The following is a 14,984-nucleotide window of genomic DNA, read 5'->3' on the forward strand; positions in this document are numbered from 1 at the left end:
TTTTGGCATGATTCTTAAATGGACTGATTAAATAACTACTGCTAACAGCTTCCTCTGCCTTCAGGAGTCAGCTTCCATTGTTCAGGGGCTTTCCATAGCAAAAGGGAAGAGATAGCACTGGTGTAAGGGCTTACATTAAAGGCTAGAAGAAATGTCATAAAACTCTTTCCCATTCCTCTTGGTCCAAAAACATTGCAGTAACTCAGTCACTAGATAAGCAGTGTTGGATTGTTCATAGCGTGAGTGTTTTGAGCAAAAGGGATGGATGCCTGTATGCTGATGCTGAGCCAGATTGTCTAGATGAGAAATCACTGAGCTGAGACTGGCTTGGTAATTTACATCTAGTTCTGTGTTTTATATATCAAAGTCTGTGTTTTGCAGTTTACACTCTGAATCTTTAAATGAAGAAATAAATTAAATTTCTCAGATGAATGAGAATGGTGCATTTAAAGGGAGAGGGAGAATACACTGAGACTTGGGAGCTGCTCAGGGAGGAGACCCAATACTCAAGCTCCCCTTTTCTGGCATGAAGCATCTTTTCTTTCTAAAGTGTTCCAGGCCCCCAGGAAATATGGAAACTGCTCCCTCCCTGAGCCTCCTTCAGCCTACTGAAGATGTATTGGGCATTTGGTCAAACCCATCAGGCAGTGGTGGCAGCCAGAATTCCCCATGATGTGCCATCATGCCAAGGCTGGTGTCCAAGAAGCTCCTTAGTTCAGCATGGGGCAGTCTGATGAGGCTGAGACCATAAATATGTCGTGGCCATGGCATGGTCAGTGTTGTCCTTGAACTTCTCTTTATGCCTTTCCAGTGGAGACAGAAACATTGCTTTCTGTGAGGCACTGGTGAGCCCCATCAGGTAGGACATTTGCAAACATCCTCTCTTGTTGTCAAGACAGAATTTAAACTGGTACAGATGAGGAAAGAGGGCTGATAAGTCAGTGAGGGGAATAGAAATGCTGTCCTAGGAGAGGAGACTAAAAGCTTGGCTTTGTTTGCCTAGCAAGTGGAAGCTGAGAAGTGATACCATTGCTCAGTATAAATCCTTCAGGCGGGGGGTAAAGAGCAGGAGAAGAGCTACTCAAGCCAAAGGACAGTGTTGGCACGCAAGCAAATGACACACACTGAATGGGAGTAAATTTAAACAGGAAATTAGGAGGGAGGTGGAGGTGCTGAAGGACCTCCTGTCCCCTGCGTGCGGTGCCAGGAACATCGAGCCACGTACTTGCAGCATGACGTGTGGCAGGGCTGTAGCACCATGTCAGAAATCCTCTGCTCACTGAGAAAGCTGCATTGAGTACTGACCTTGAGAGAAACTGTTGTTTGCCACGTGGCCAGAGCAGAGTTTCACACTTGACCTCTTTTGAATTTCCTTCTTAACTGTGTTTGATTTGTAGGAAGCAACGAGTATGGTAGGGACAAATAAATTGAAAAGTTCCAGCTCTACTTCTTAACACTGGGACACATAATAGCTCGATTTGCTATCAGTTTGCTGGGCTAGTCCTCTACAAGCAAGAGGAATTTGCCCCCCGGCAATTTTTCTTCACTAGAATCCTGCAAAAGGAAGTGAGGTTTAATTAGCATTTTAAAGTGGACAGCCTTGAAGTTAATGATATTCAATAAAGAAAAATTGTTTTAACCTTATTTGCACTTTTCAATTTACTTATTAGAGGCCATCTGTTATATTTTAAGCAAGAGCACTGGGAGCTAAACTCTCAGATTGTCAAACGAGGCTAAGCAGAAGGGAAAGAGCAGGCTGCCTTAAATGAGCAATTAGACTGCTTTCCTTAAATTTCTCATTTTTGTGTCGAAAAGCAAACGGTCACCATTTCAAGCAACAGTTATGTTGCTCTAATGACATCTATTTTTACAGGTACTCATCAGCCCTGGGAAATGTCACTTGTCCTCAGATCTCAGATGAAATTAGAAAAGCCAGAAGTGAGGTGGAGCTGTTGAGAGAGTGAAGGCTAAGAATAAGGATTTCTGTAGGTAAGTCATTAGAAGAAGGAAAACATAGATTGGCATATATTGGTGTGCTGCTGAATTAGTTGACCAACCTAGTAAAAGAAGAAGCATGGAAAGAGCGTGGTGCTCTTTGCTTTTGTCTTCATTAGCAAGGTCTGCTCTCAAGCCTCTTTCTGTCTAAGTAATGTGTGGGGAAAACAAGTCCTACCCATAGTAGAAGAAGATCAGTTTAGAGGCTAGTGAAGCAAAATGGGCATACACAGGTGTGTGGGGCCAGGTGGAAATGTGTGAGTGTGCTGAGGAAGCTGGCTGATGTCATTCTGAGGCTACTCTATCATCTTTGAATGGCTGTGATGACAGTAGAAAGTCCCTATTGACTGGAAAGAGGTAAATGTTACTCTCATCCTCAAATGAAAAGGAGATCCAAGGGAACTGCAGACTGTTCAGCTCCTTCTCTGTCTCCACGAAAGTTACAGAGCAAATCTTCCTGGGAGCCATTTTCGAGGACAAGAAGGAACCACCGAAAATAGGGACCAGGTCTCCATTTACTGTAATGGCAATTTGTGTCCTAAACTTCCCTGGCTTAAGGTTCAGCTGACTGCCAGTGTACCTCCAAGAAAGTGGATGATTTTGCCTTCTTTGTGGGTGGAATAAATGCCTTTGGTAGGACAAAAGCCAAACTTTGCTCTGCATGGTCTCATAAGCCTTACTTAAATTCTGAGTGCACTTAATCCCTCCTGGAAGGATGGGAAATAAAAACAAAATGTCTTCTCCAGGTCCATGTAAAAACCTGTGGGAGCCAGCAGAGCTGGTGCTGTGTGTCTGGATTTGACACTGAACATTCATGTGAGCAAACCTGCTGGATTATTAGATGTCCTGCTGTTCAGCTGAGCAGAGGCTCAAGATCCTGGTCTCTGTGGGATTTGTTAGCAGTGTCTGTAAGATCACCATGCCCAAAATGGAATGGAATAATCCCTTCTGCAAATGAACACAAAATGGGATCAATGCCATGGGTTGATAACCTGTATCACAGCAGCAACACCTTAAATTGCACGAGTGGAAATCCTATGTGTCAGAGGACGTTTGAAGTCTGATTCCACAAATGTTTGCAAATGTAGATCTTAGCTTCACTTCTGTGGTTTGTCACACTGAAGTTAGACTGAAGTTAAACTTCAGTTGGTAAGATCTTGTGGGTTCCAAGTTTGCAAGGAGCTGAACCCACCAGCTCCTGTTAGCTTCAGACTTGCTCTGAAATCACCTGCGTTTCTGTCCTGAGAGTTACAGCAAGAGAAGGGAGGAGAAATGTAAACCACAGTGCACTGATTCACAACAGCACTTGATCATTACAGCAAAACCCAACCAAACCAAGCCTACTATGAAGTACCTGTAGCAGCGAAATCCAGCTGCCAATGATTTTGCAGTACAGAACAGTCTTTGATACCCTTAGTTTGCTGTCAGTGCCAAAGCCAAATTTGTACATAATGAAATAGCTTTTTAAAAACCTGGCTTTTTTTGACTTTCCAAGCCTAAAAATGCTATTTTGTGTCCAGATCTATAGAGGGAAAAAAAAAAACACACAACTTGAGGTGACTTTTGTTTTAAGGCTGTTTTAAATTTATAACAGAGCTGGCTAAAATGCTTTTCATCAAAGTACAAAAGTTTCATGCTGTAATTAATGGCAAGTGATATCTAACGCAATAAAACACCATCATTTCAGTGTTCTTACAAGACTATTTATGACTGGATATTGAAACTGATAATGATTCTGCCATTTGTCCTCATAATTTATTATTCCAAGGAGAGGCAAGTAGTGGTAAGGGTTCATGATCCGTTTTATGGAAAGAGTGCTGAATTCAGCTTTTTATGGATGTAAATGACAATGTTTGGTGCTGGGCAGAAAGTGTGTGTGTGACAGTGAGTGCAGACCCTGTTGAGGGGTCGAGGTGGGGAGCATTAATGGTCCTTCTGAGCCAGGGAAGCCCTTGGCTGTGTGATCACATTGCAGCTAGCTACTGGAACCAGTGCAACTGGCGGTCGTTTCCACAGCAGGGTGCTTTGGAAGACCAGGGTAGGATTTTTCTGAAAACCTCCCACCTGATTTCTGAGCAAGATAATCTCCTGAACTATTGCTTTGGGCAGCCAAAGCTGAATTCACTATAAACAACCCGACCCAAAGCTCGTTGAACAGAATGAAAAGAGTTACTGGCTCTGGCAAGCCTTGTATCAGGCTGAAACAAAAGCTCTCTTCCAGAGGAAACTTCTCTTGGCCTTGCCAAGTGCCAGCCTGCATCCCTCTGGGCACAGCCCATCCCTTTTCATAGAATCATAGAATCACAGAATCATTGAGGTTGGAAAAGACCACTGAGATCATCTAGTCCAACCATCCACCTACCACCAATATTGGCCACTAAATCATGTTCCTCGGTGCCACGTCTTCATGGTTCTGGAACACTTCCAGGGACAGTGACTCCACCACCTCCCTGGGCAGCATTACTACTCCTTCTGAGAAGAAATGTTTCCTAATATCCAACCTGAACCTCCCCTGGCACAACTTGAGGCCGTTACCTCTCATCCTATCTCTGGATGAGGCTGATTTACTGAATGCTTGGGCTCTGATTCACACCTTATTCAGGCTCACAGAAACCTGGAGGAATTTCTGTAAAGTCAACATTGACACAATTAATGGAAAATCTAAGTGAAGTCAGACCCTGGGGTTATTTTCTGGGCTTAGATGGTGCTTCATCCTCCTGGACTCCAGGACTGGGGTGCTGCTACACTACAGCCTTCTGGTTGTTCCCAGGCTGCTGTTCATTTGCTGCAGAATAAGGTGCTGTAGGTAAAGATTTGCATTTCCATCGATAGCCCTAGCTGCAGTCTCATGAGTTCCTTGCTGCTTTGCAAATAGCTTGGAGTGAACCTGCTGCTGCAGAAGCAGAGCAGGATGTGACCCATTATCTTTGCTTTTCAAGTGCTATGGGCCCCTTCTTCAAGCCTCCAACATCCCCCTGTTTATTGTAATCAGCACGTCAATTTATTGGAGGTTATCCGTGTCAGGAGAAGTTATGTTCCCATCGCTACCTGGGGGCCCATCAGCAGATAAAGATGGAGAGCAGTGACTCAGAATGACTTTGAAGCAACACCCAGCAGCAACTGAAGACAAGAACATAACCTTAGCTGACGTTTAATATAACCCGATGCACAAATAAAGCCATTCCACTAAATTATGCATCCTTTTACTCTTGGCTGTTGTTAAAGGAAGGGGACAGGGTGAGTGTTCTCTCTGTGTGTTTCTTCCTTTCCAGCGTCGGGAGCTGAGTGACAGATGCACACTGATGGAGCACAGTGCATTGATTTTTGCTGCTGCAGTACTTTATGCTCAAAGAAATACAGCTTTTAAAACGATGGAGGACCCCTATTCAGAGAAAACAGGTGAGGCAGATGGGTGATTTTCCCTGAATGCCTTAGTTATCTGCTTTGAGTTAAGCAGGTGCTTTGTTGACCGCATTGATGTGAGTACATTCAGCAGCGGGTTTGGGTGGAAGTAAGCAATGGTTAAACAGCCATGGAGAAAAAGAGGAATGGGGATATTTAGAAAAAACCTGCTTCTGATTCGCTGTTTGTTTGAAACCAAGAAATAATGCGTTCACTTTTTTTCCCTAATGGCACGAACACAGACATGTGCCATTGCTTGTTCACTTTTCTCTTTTCTACTCAATTCAGTTAATCCATTGAGGTGAATCTATGAAAATATGAGTCAATTTTAAAGAGGACTCTTGCATCTTTAAGAGGCAATAATGGCACTTTTCAGGATACGTCCATAAATTGAGAACAATCTGTCACGTTGACGGACTCAGCTGACTCTTCCGTGAACACATGTCCACCACCAAAAAATGGCTGTGCAATCAGCATGATAGGCAAAAGGCATCTGAAAGGTCATTAAGGGGATTTGCTAACTGCTCTGCCCTCAGAAGTGTGCATAGATCCTGTCTCTGTCCTCGTTTTTGTGTTGTAATCCGTATAGCAAAAGTCCTTTTGTTTCAGGAACCAGGCAAACATGCCAGGTTTTATGTTTATTTACAGGAGATGAACTTGCTTGTGAGTTGGGTTTTGTAAAATTGGATCCAGCTTTAATCAGAGCTGAGCCAGTCCCTTGACTTGTGTTGCTGTCAGCTGGTTTTCATGGGAAGCATCTGGCTGGGGCAGGGGAGCACAGGACCTGGTGGAGGCAATGGGGGCTCAGAGGTAATGCAGGAGACACAGGGGTTTGTCTCCTGCTCAACAGTCCTTTGGTTTTGGACTGATGGGACAAGAAAGAATGTGGAAGAAGGGATGAATAAAGTGGATTAGGGGGTGACAGGCTTGCCCTGAGCACGGAAAAACAATTTCATAGAATGTAGAATTATTAAGGTTGGAAAAGACCATTATGATCATCAAGTCCAACCCCAACCCACCCCACCATGCACTCAGTGACACATCTCCATGGTTCTTGAACCACTCCAGGGATGGTGATTCTACCACCTCTCTGGAATAGTTCCAGTGCCTCACCAGTGCCTCACCACTCTTTTTGAGACTTATTTTTTCCTAATATCCAACCTGAACCTCCCCTAGCACAATTTAAAGTCATTACATCTTGTCCTATTTACCTGCGGATGATAGGAACCTCCATCAAAAACACCAGTGATGGTGGGATGAGGAGGGATGTCCTTCAAAGCTTGGTTAGGTGCCAGCTCCCCAGGTCTGACAGGAGCTCTCACATTAATGTTTGCAGTACCAGGAGCAACATTTAACATCATCAGGGCTTGGCTTTATTCTGTCCCTGAGGGCTTGCAGAGGTGGCAGTCATCTGCACCTTCCCTGGCACTGGTGGTCAGGCTGCCACCCATAATCCCAAGGCTGCATGAGCTGACCCCAAACCAAATTTGTTTGTGAAGATGTGGAAAAGAAGGAGATTTTGTTGTGTAATGTTTGCAGTCAAGGTTCTGGGGAGGGGAATATGGTCTCTGGGTCAGAGGATCTCATCTCCTGCTTGGCTCTGTGCTGACTCCTCAGCATCAGTGTCACAGAATCATAGAATCAATATTTACCCTTCCAGTTGAGTTGGAAGGGGCCCCTGAAGGCCATCTAGTCCCACTCTGTGCAATGGGGGTCACCCACATCTCCATCAGGTGCTCAGAGCCTCATCCAGCCTGACTCCAATGGCTCCGGGGATGGGACATCCACTATGTCTATGAAACGTCAGCCTGAAAAATGCATGGGAGCCTGTTCACCATTTACATAGCAGTGCTGGGGCAGAGGACATAGCGTGCATCACCCAAAAGTTCACTGGAAGACGGTGAAGGTGATCAGGAAGGGAAGAAACTTCCCATGCCTCGCCATCCAAGCTGTAAAAAGGGAAATACTGTGGGAGGCTGTCGCTGCTGGGGAGCAGCGGGTGGCAATTGAATGGGGCTGGGCTGTGGGCACCCACAGACTGTGTTGCGGGGAGAAGCGCCGGGCAGGGCGGTGGGTGCGGGGGGAGCAGCGCTTCTCAGTGCATCTCGCTAGAGGGTGCCCGCTCGCTGCGCTTGCAGCAGCACACAAGCCCCTGCCCAGGCTTGGAGGTTTTGGGCTCCGAGCGTCCTTGCCGGCTCGTCCCGTCCTCTTTTCATTGCCCGAAATCGGTTGCGGTATCTTCTGCACGGTGCGCTTGGGCCAGAGGTGCTGCCTTGAGAGTTGGTGGTGCACAAGGAGCAAATTGGGTTGATTGTAGGCAGTTCGTTGTTCTGTGTACAGGAAGCATCCCTCATCTTGGACGTGGTTCCCAGATGATGATGCCAGCCGCCCCCAGCCCTCCCTCTGATCCCCAGTGTTCCATTGGGGGTTACCCTGCATGCCTTGGTGGGCTTATGTGCCTCTCTTGTCCCCTTTCCCATCAGTACACTGCAGGAGGGGACTTCACAGGGATGTTGCTCCCATTGCTGGCTCTTGATCTTGTTGTTATTGCTGTCCTCCCAAAGGCAGGAGATGTGCCGTCCTCTTCCTCTCTGGACATTCTCCTTGCTTCCCTCAGATCATTGCTTTTCAGATTGTGTCTGAATTCCCATCTTGAGCACTCACACCCCTGTTAGACTGGAGCCTACAATGGAGGTCACAAGGACATTCTCCACCCCTCAAAATCATATCCTCAGTCCACACTTCTATGAAAATGTTGGCCAGACCCAGATCTGAAGCAAGCTTACATATTTGGGAGTGAGCCATTGCCAACCACTTGCTATGCTGTCTTTCAGTCACTTGCATCCTTTCCTCCTTAGTTGTTCCTACTGGAGATAATAGTCAGGCTTTCTGAGCCCAAACCATGCAACAGCAAATTCACCAATGTCCATGGATCTGCCCATGGGCACTACTGTTACCATCCTGGCAGGGTCTAGGGCAACTTCTCTGAAGGAACTATAATTAATTAAGAAACAATCGGAAAAAAACAATCTTTTGCATCTTCTCTCTTGCGTTTTTATCCTTCCCTCCAACCCTACCAAAGTTTGGAAGCTCACATTTAAAATACAGAGGAGAGCAAAAGGGGAGTGTGCCTTATTTTTGGCAGGCACTGCAGTTGTTAATGAAGAGTGACATTATCCGAGGCTATGGCAGAACAAGCAGAAGTCCAGCTCTCCATGCTTGGCTCTGCAGAGTGCAAACTGTTGTGCGGCCAAGGCTTTGAAATAAGTTATTCTTATTGTGATTCTTGTTTATAACATCAGATTCATTGTTTGCAATTTTGTTCGGTGGCATCCAATCAATAGCAGACAATAAAATATTATTTCGAGTGGCGTAGACGTTCCACGAGAATGTGATTGATTGCTTTAATTTCTGCCTTCCTCAGTGTTTTTACTAAACCTTGTCTTGATTTCTTTCCTCCTGCCTAGCTCTCTTCAGCATCAGTTGTTAAATAAAGTGACATATTTATTATATGAGTTTTATTTGACAGATTGCCGGGTGACATATTTTAGATTAATTTTTTCATTTAAAGATGTATGTAAATGTGCATGTGAAATTATATACATACAGACACACACAAATACGTGTACACTGTATAAACACAGCGTGTGCATGAACTTGCTCAAGGCCAACATTTCCAAGCAGAACTTGAGATTTTGGGTGCTGTTCTTAGGTGTTTGACGCCACATTAACGAGCCCAAACTCAATTTCCAGAAGGTGTGTGACCATGCAGTTCAGGTGACCAGGTTAGTGTGTGTTTTATGACGTTCCCAACACTCTGATAAAGTTTAACATCTCTTCAGTTGGGCAGCAGTAACAGCCATGTGATCACTCTTGGTTTTCCATGTCAACCAGGTTAACGTTAAGCCCACTACTGAGAATAGTTACACTAAAACACGTCCTGAAGGTGGCTTGAATGTGTATTTTTTTACAGCGTTATGTCCAGAACGTTCTTTGTGAAAAAAGGAAAACCACCGCCAACAACAAAAAGGAATTCATTGGGACTATTTCTAATAATGCTCAGTCCCTTGTGGAACACCTTTCTTTCTTTGAGTCAGGTGTGCATGGAGATTGAAGTCAAGCTCATTTCATGTACAGATATGGGCCGTGGGATTTAGTGCATCTCCTAAATTGTGGCCTACATGAGCTGTTTCTCCCCATAAATACTGCATGACTCCAAGTTAGGTGCCCTGGGACTTAGTGGCCAGTCCCAGAAATAAAGGATCTGGTGGAGGAGGCTCTGGGGAGATCTCATCGTGGCCTTCTAGTACTTGAGGGGAGCTTATAAGCAGGAGATGGACTGAATTTTGATACAGAACAATAGTGATAGGACAAGGAGGAATGGCTTTAAACTAAAAGGGGAAATTTAGGTTAGATGTTAAGGGGAAATAAAGGGAAACTCTTTACTCAGAGAGCAGTGAGGCCCTGGCGCTGCTGCCCAGATTGCTGTGTGCGCCCCATCCCTGGAGGTGCTCAGGGCCAGGCTGGATGGGGCTATGGGCAGCTTGAGCTGTGGGGGGCAGCCAGCCCATGGTGGGGGCTGTAACTGGATGGCCCTTAAGGTCCCTTCTAAGCCAAGCCATTCTATGATTCTATAATTCTGTGATGTCATAGAATACATGGCAACTGCTTCCAGCTTTAAGATACTGGGCTGTAAATCCTAGTCTTGGTAGCGGACTGAACGTTGCTTCGTGATGTGCCCAGTGTGCTGTGGATAAGGAATTTCAGAGCTGAAGAACAGCTGGGTGCTGTGAAACATCCATTCTTGATCCCCAGACGACGACTTCTTTTTTGTACTAATCTGAATTTTTCATTTAAAATGGAAATTATCTGAACTTGCTTAGCAATGTAGGATGTTCTCATAGCAGAGAAGCATTAAAGACTTCCTAGGCTCTGAACTGCGTGCTGAAAATAGAGTACATTTGTGTTTATTTTCTAATCCTTTCAAAATGTTGTTGGGGTAGGGCTTAAGCTCAGCCACATCCCTTTTCATGAACATAGCTTGTTGTCTCTGAGCTTAAAGAACACAACCAACAAACAACCAACAAATAAATCCTATTACTCCAAAATATGATTAGTGTTCTGGTTGGAGTTATAAATCACCTTCATTTAAAATGCACTGTTGCTACAAGTTAGGATTTGAAAGTACAATCATGCAAATGCCATTTGCAATGTTTTCACTCTAGTAACCTTGGCAATACGGCAAACACCTTTCCTGTTTGATACATACAGTTTTGGAATTTCAATTGTAATGCAGAGAGGGAAGCTGCCAATTTGTGCCACTTCTTGAGGGGAAGAGGTCATTTCTGGGGTAAAATTTGGCTGCCGCTGGAGCCATGCCTTTTAAGTCTGCTGGATTCTGGTGCTTTGTTTTATGTTATTTTATGCTGGTTATATCCAGCTTTACAATATTTAAGCCCTTCTTATAAATCAAAATCACGGAGCATAAATATTTATCAGCAAAAGAAATAAGCTGCACAGTAGACAAGCTCAGGAACAGAAAAAGCCAAGTATTGCTTATAAAGGCAAAAACAGCGAGTTATGTTTTCATCCTGTCAAAAGTTAACGTGTAAAAGCAGTCACAGACGCAAGCACCTTAATTCCCTCTTCATTTGATATTAAACACTCCAGATCAGTGTGGATATTCATGCTGCAACTTTGGGGCTGGTACAGGGAAAGAGTAGGGCTTCCCTTTGTTGCTTCTCCTTCCTGCTTAGCAGGCACACAGCCCTGGAAACAGCCCCCACAGTGCTGCTTGACCTGCCAATGTCTGCTTGTGGTTCCTGTTGGTGGACCTGGAGTTGCAGGTCAGCTTTGACCACTGTAGTGTTGCTACCTGCCTGATGGGGTGAAAGGGATTCTTTGGAAGAGGCATCTCATTGTGAATGTGGTAGAGCCAGAATTTCTGCTTGTGGGTGGAAAAAAACCAACATCCTCAAGAGATGTAATGAGAAACTGACCTTCATTAATCTTTGCCCTCCCACTAAAAAGTTGCTCTGATGTTTTCTCACACAGAAGGCTCCTCAGCAATGCTGATTTTCCAATGGCAGCCACTCTAAGAAATTCCTGTTCCCACCTTCCTCAAGCCATGGCTTTCTGCTCCTGGATGTCAGCCCTGTTCTTTGAGCTGGGCACACCTGAACCTGCTGTACTTCAGAAGGTGAGTGAGATGGCAGCACATCAGCACCTAGAATCACAAAACCTTTAAGGTTGGAACTAAGATCACCAAGTCCAACCACCAGCCCATCCCCACCATGCCCACTAACCACGTCCCTCAGTGCCACATCTCCACGCTTCTCAAATACCTCCAGGGACAGTAACACCACCTCCCTGTGCCAGTGCAGTACAGCTCTTTCAAAGAATAAGTTTTTCCTAGTATTTTCCTAGTTCCTCAAATGTTGGAGGCAGGGATCAGCTATATGTCGTTGCTCTTGAGGCCCATCTAAACCTTTTCAGAAGGAGAGGCTCTGGCAGTTGTGATCACGAACAGCAAGCAGAAAAGTTGGAAAGGTTATGTAAGTACAGCGTAAGTTATGTAAATACATCAAGCTGCCTGAAGAGGTGGTGGAGTTTGCTCCTTGGAGATTTCCAAAGATGTGGGTCTGCCTGGACGTGGGTCTGGGCACCTTGCTCCGAATGACCCCATTGCAGCAGAGGTTAGAGAGATGGACCCAGAGCTGACTTCTGATCTCAACCATTCTGTGATTCCGAAGCTGAGTGTACGTACAGAAATGGAGTTAGTGACTGGCTGAGTGCTGGGATGTGCCTGCCTGGCCACTTCCCTGGTCCCCATGTTCTTCCCCATGTGATCATGATAGGAGGGATCCCCTGGGTTCATGCATGGGTGGACAGAGCTTTGAAGGCAGAAGCAAGATGTCAGGAATTCTCTGATTTACAAGAGCAAAGGGCTCTCATCATTCCTGTAGGAACAGAACACCATCACGTACCCCACTTTTCTGCAGTGCTCACTTCCTACAGAAAGATTTTGCTTTGAAATGAAACACCTTTCCTGTGCCTTTTCAGCATGGGTAGCTAGCATGAACATGAAAGCAGCCATGGGCTGGGTGCTGGGGCTGTATAGGGGCCCCTCTGCCTCTGCAGGAGCTCTTTGTGTGACTGCTTTGTTTAGCATCGCCTTTTCAGACAGGCATTTTTCAACCCTTAGCATTGTTCAGGTTCTACAGCAGAGTCAAATGTTAATCGGTGTGTTGTAGTAAAATGTTTTATGGGACAATTTAGCTTGAGCTGTACCCTCTCCCTTTCCATTGTTTTTTCTCAAGGAGCACAAGGGGCTGTGTGATGCTGTTTTCCAGGTGTGAGCTCTTCTGACCACTCGCCATCCTTTCAAGCAGGGAATGCAGTTAGAGCACTAAAGTTGGAACTGGTGTTTCTCCTGTCTGTGGCATGTGGATGATCCTGTTTGCATTTGTTGGCTTTGAGTGGCAATCATTGCTCCCCACACAGATACCCAAGTGTGACATCCATCCCCAAGGACAAGTGCCATGCTCAGGCATCTTGTCCAAAGGGGACCATGTTTTTTGCCCATCTCCTTAAGAAACCCATCCCATGTCCAACCTTCCTTGTCACAAGTGGCACAGTGCTGAACGTGGTTCCCTTGGAAAATAAATTCCTGCATCACAAAGATGAAACTGTTTTGTTCATGGCTCCCATGGACAAGTGTGTTCTGAGAAGACTGACTCAAGTCAGAGGTAAAGATGCTGCTCACACCTCAGCTGATCTCAACAGCCATCTGAAAACCCCACTAGAGGTATAAAAAGACACATCTGCAAATCAAGATGTTATTTGGACACTCTTCTCTTTGGGAAAATTCCATAAAATTAAATAGTGATAGGAGCAGGAGAATGCTTGAAGTATTGAATATGCTGCTATGTACTTTTTTTCTCCATATACTGTAGAATTTTTGTGCATATCAAGATCATTTATATGAACACTTTAACACTTTATTTTCTATTCCATTTTGTTAGCAGGATTGAAACAGAAAACATAAGTGTCCATTACAGTATGTACAGCATCCTCCTAAGGATTTTGTTTCTGAGATCCACAAAAGAAGTGTGTTCTTCATCAGTTAAAGCTGTCCCTTTTTAGCATTTCCATTCTCTCCTAATCCCTCCCATTGTTGGAGGTCTTCATCCAGCTGCAAAGATAATCCTTCCACTTGGACGCCTAGGCTCCAAAATTCACCCTCTGCACAGAATTTCCCAGTCTTGATTTAATGTTTTGGATTTTGCTCAAATAAGAGGCATGGCAGCGTTGAAACAAGAATGTACAAATGCTTCTTGTCTTGTGTTGGTACTGTGGAAACATTTCACATCACGAAATTCTGCAGGAAGAAGGGCTGGATGGGAAATTTCCACGTATGCTGGAAATAGGCATAGTAAATAGCTGGGCAGTTTTCTACTCTGAGTCTCAGAGGACCTGAATCTGTTCAGGGATTTCTCTCTCTCTCTCTTTTTTTTTTCTCCCCATCTCCCAAATGTTTAGTTTTTGTGCTTCCTTCTTTTGGCCTTCACCTGTTTGATCTTGTGGGAACAGCCATTAAAGACTGAGGAGGCCCATCAGTGAATAATTGCTAGCACCCTGTAATTGAACTAATCAGAGGTGGTTAATTGTGATGGGAAAATAAGTGTAGAAGGGCCACCACTGTGGTTTGCAGGCTGGCAATGAAGCTGCTGAGCTGACTGCTGACAGACAATGAATGAGAAATATTTGAGTTTGGGTTCTCTTCCAAGGAATTAGGTGACTCGTGGTTTGTAGCCCTATCTCTAGGCACCTCCAATCCCTGAGCCACAGCTAAGCTGTATTAATTCCAGGTTTTGTTACCTCACCATGACTTACTCCTTTTTCCAACTTGGATTGTGATGTGCCTTAGATGGAAAAGTTTTGTTGCTGTCTTCTTTTGCCTCTTGTTTATAGAAGAAGGTGTGATCTGGAATGAGGGGTTTGAAATTACTACCCCAGTACCTGAGCGGAATCTCTACAACCTGATTCCTTCTCTGTTTGGAGAACTCTACAACTTGAGTACAAGGGTAGACCCTGCACAGAGCCTGGATGGGAAAACACCAAAAAGCCATTTTTTTTTTTCCTTTCTCTTCCTTTAAATTTTATAGAGTGTTCCTGTCATCCTGCCATTTCGGAAGAACCACATCCCTGCCTTCTTTTGCAGAGCTCACCCTATTCGTGCTTCCTTGGATACATGCCTTAAGTTGAAATGATTGTTGTGTTTTGCTTTCCTCATATTCTGACCAAACCTCTAGACTATGGCTTGGATGAGCCTCTTGTGCCAGCTTTTATTGTTTGTTGACAAGAGACTTGATTTGCTTTTCTTTTTCCTTTTCATAACTGATGGATGTGAATGATAGGAGAACAATGCCCTTTTTATTTTCTCCTAAGGAAGGATCCTCTCTTGGATGAGAGCTCCTGGGTTGTTCTGTTCAGAGCTTATGTAGAAATGTATGGAAAGATGGTAGGAAGTTTGTGGAAACTGTGTTGGGTGGTGGAATTTCTGGCCAGGGAGAAATATCCCTACC

The 14,984-nt window shown here is 44.7% G+C and overlaps 1 long non-coding RNA gene across 1 annotated transcript in view; it reads left to right on the forward strand.

Moving 5' to 3' along the window:
• The first annotated feature begins 1,877 nt into the window (after window positions 1-1,877).
• LOC122189246 overlaps window positions 1,878-14,984 on the forward strand; it is a 31,981-nt gene continuing 18,874 nt past the window's right edge. Inside the window, exons 1-3 of the long non-coding RNA XR_006181759.1 lie at window positions 1,878-1,989; window positions 5,268-5,394; window positions 11,452-11,596. This is a non-coding gene — a long non-coding RNA (uncharacterized LOC122189246). The remainder of the gene's footprint in view (window positions 1,990-5,267; window positions 5,395-11,451; window positions 11,597-14,984) is intronic.

Source organism: Lagopus leucura, unplaced genomic scaffold (assembly GCF_019238085.1).
Source record: "Lagopus leucura isolate 7727_CA_CO unplaced genomic scaffold, USGS_WTPT01 Super-Scaffold_100157, whole genome shotgun sequence".
In the NCBI taxonomy this organism is placed as follows: Eukaryota; Metazoa; Chordata; class Aves; order Galliformes; family Phasianidae; genus Lagopus; species Lagopus leucura.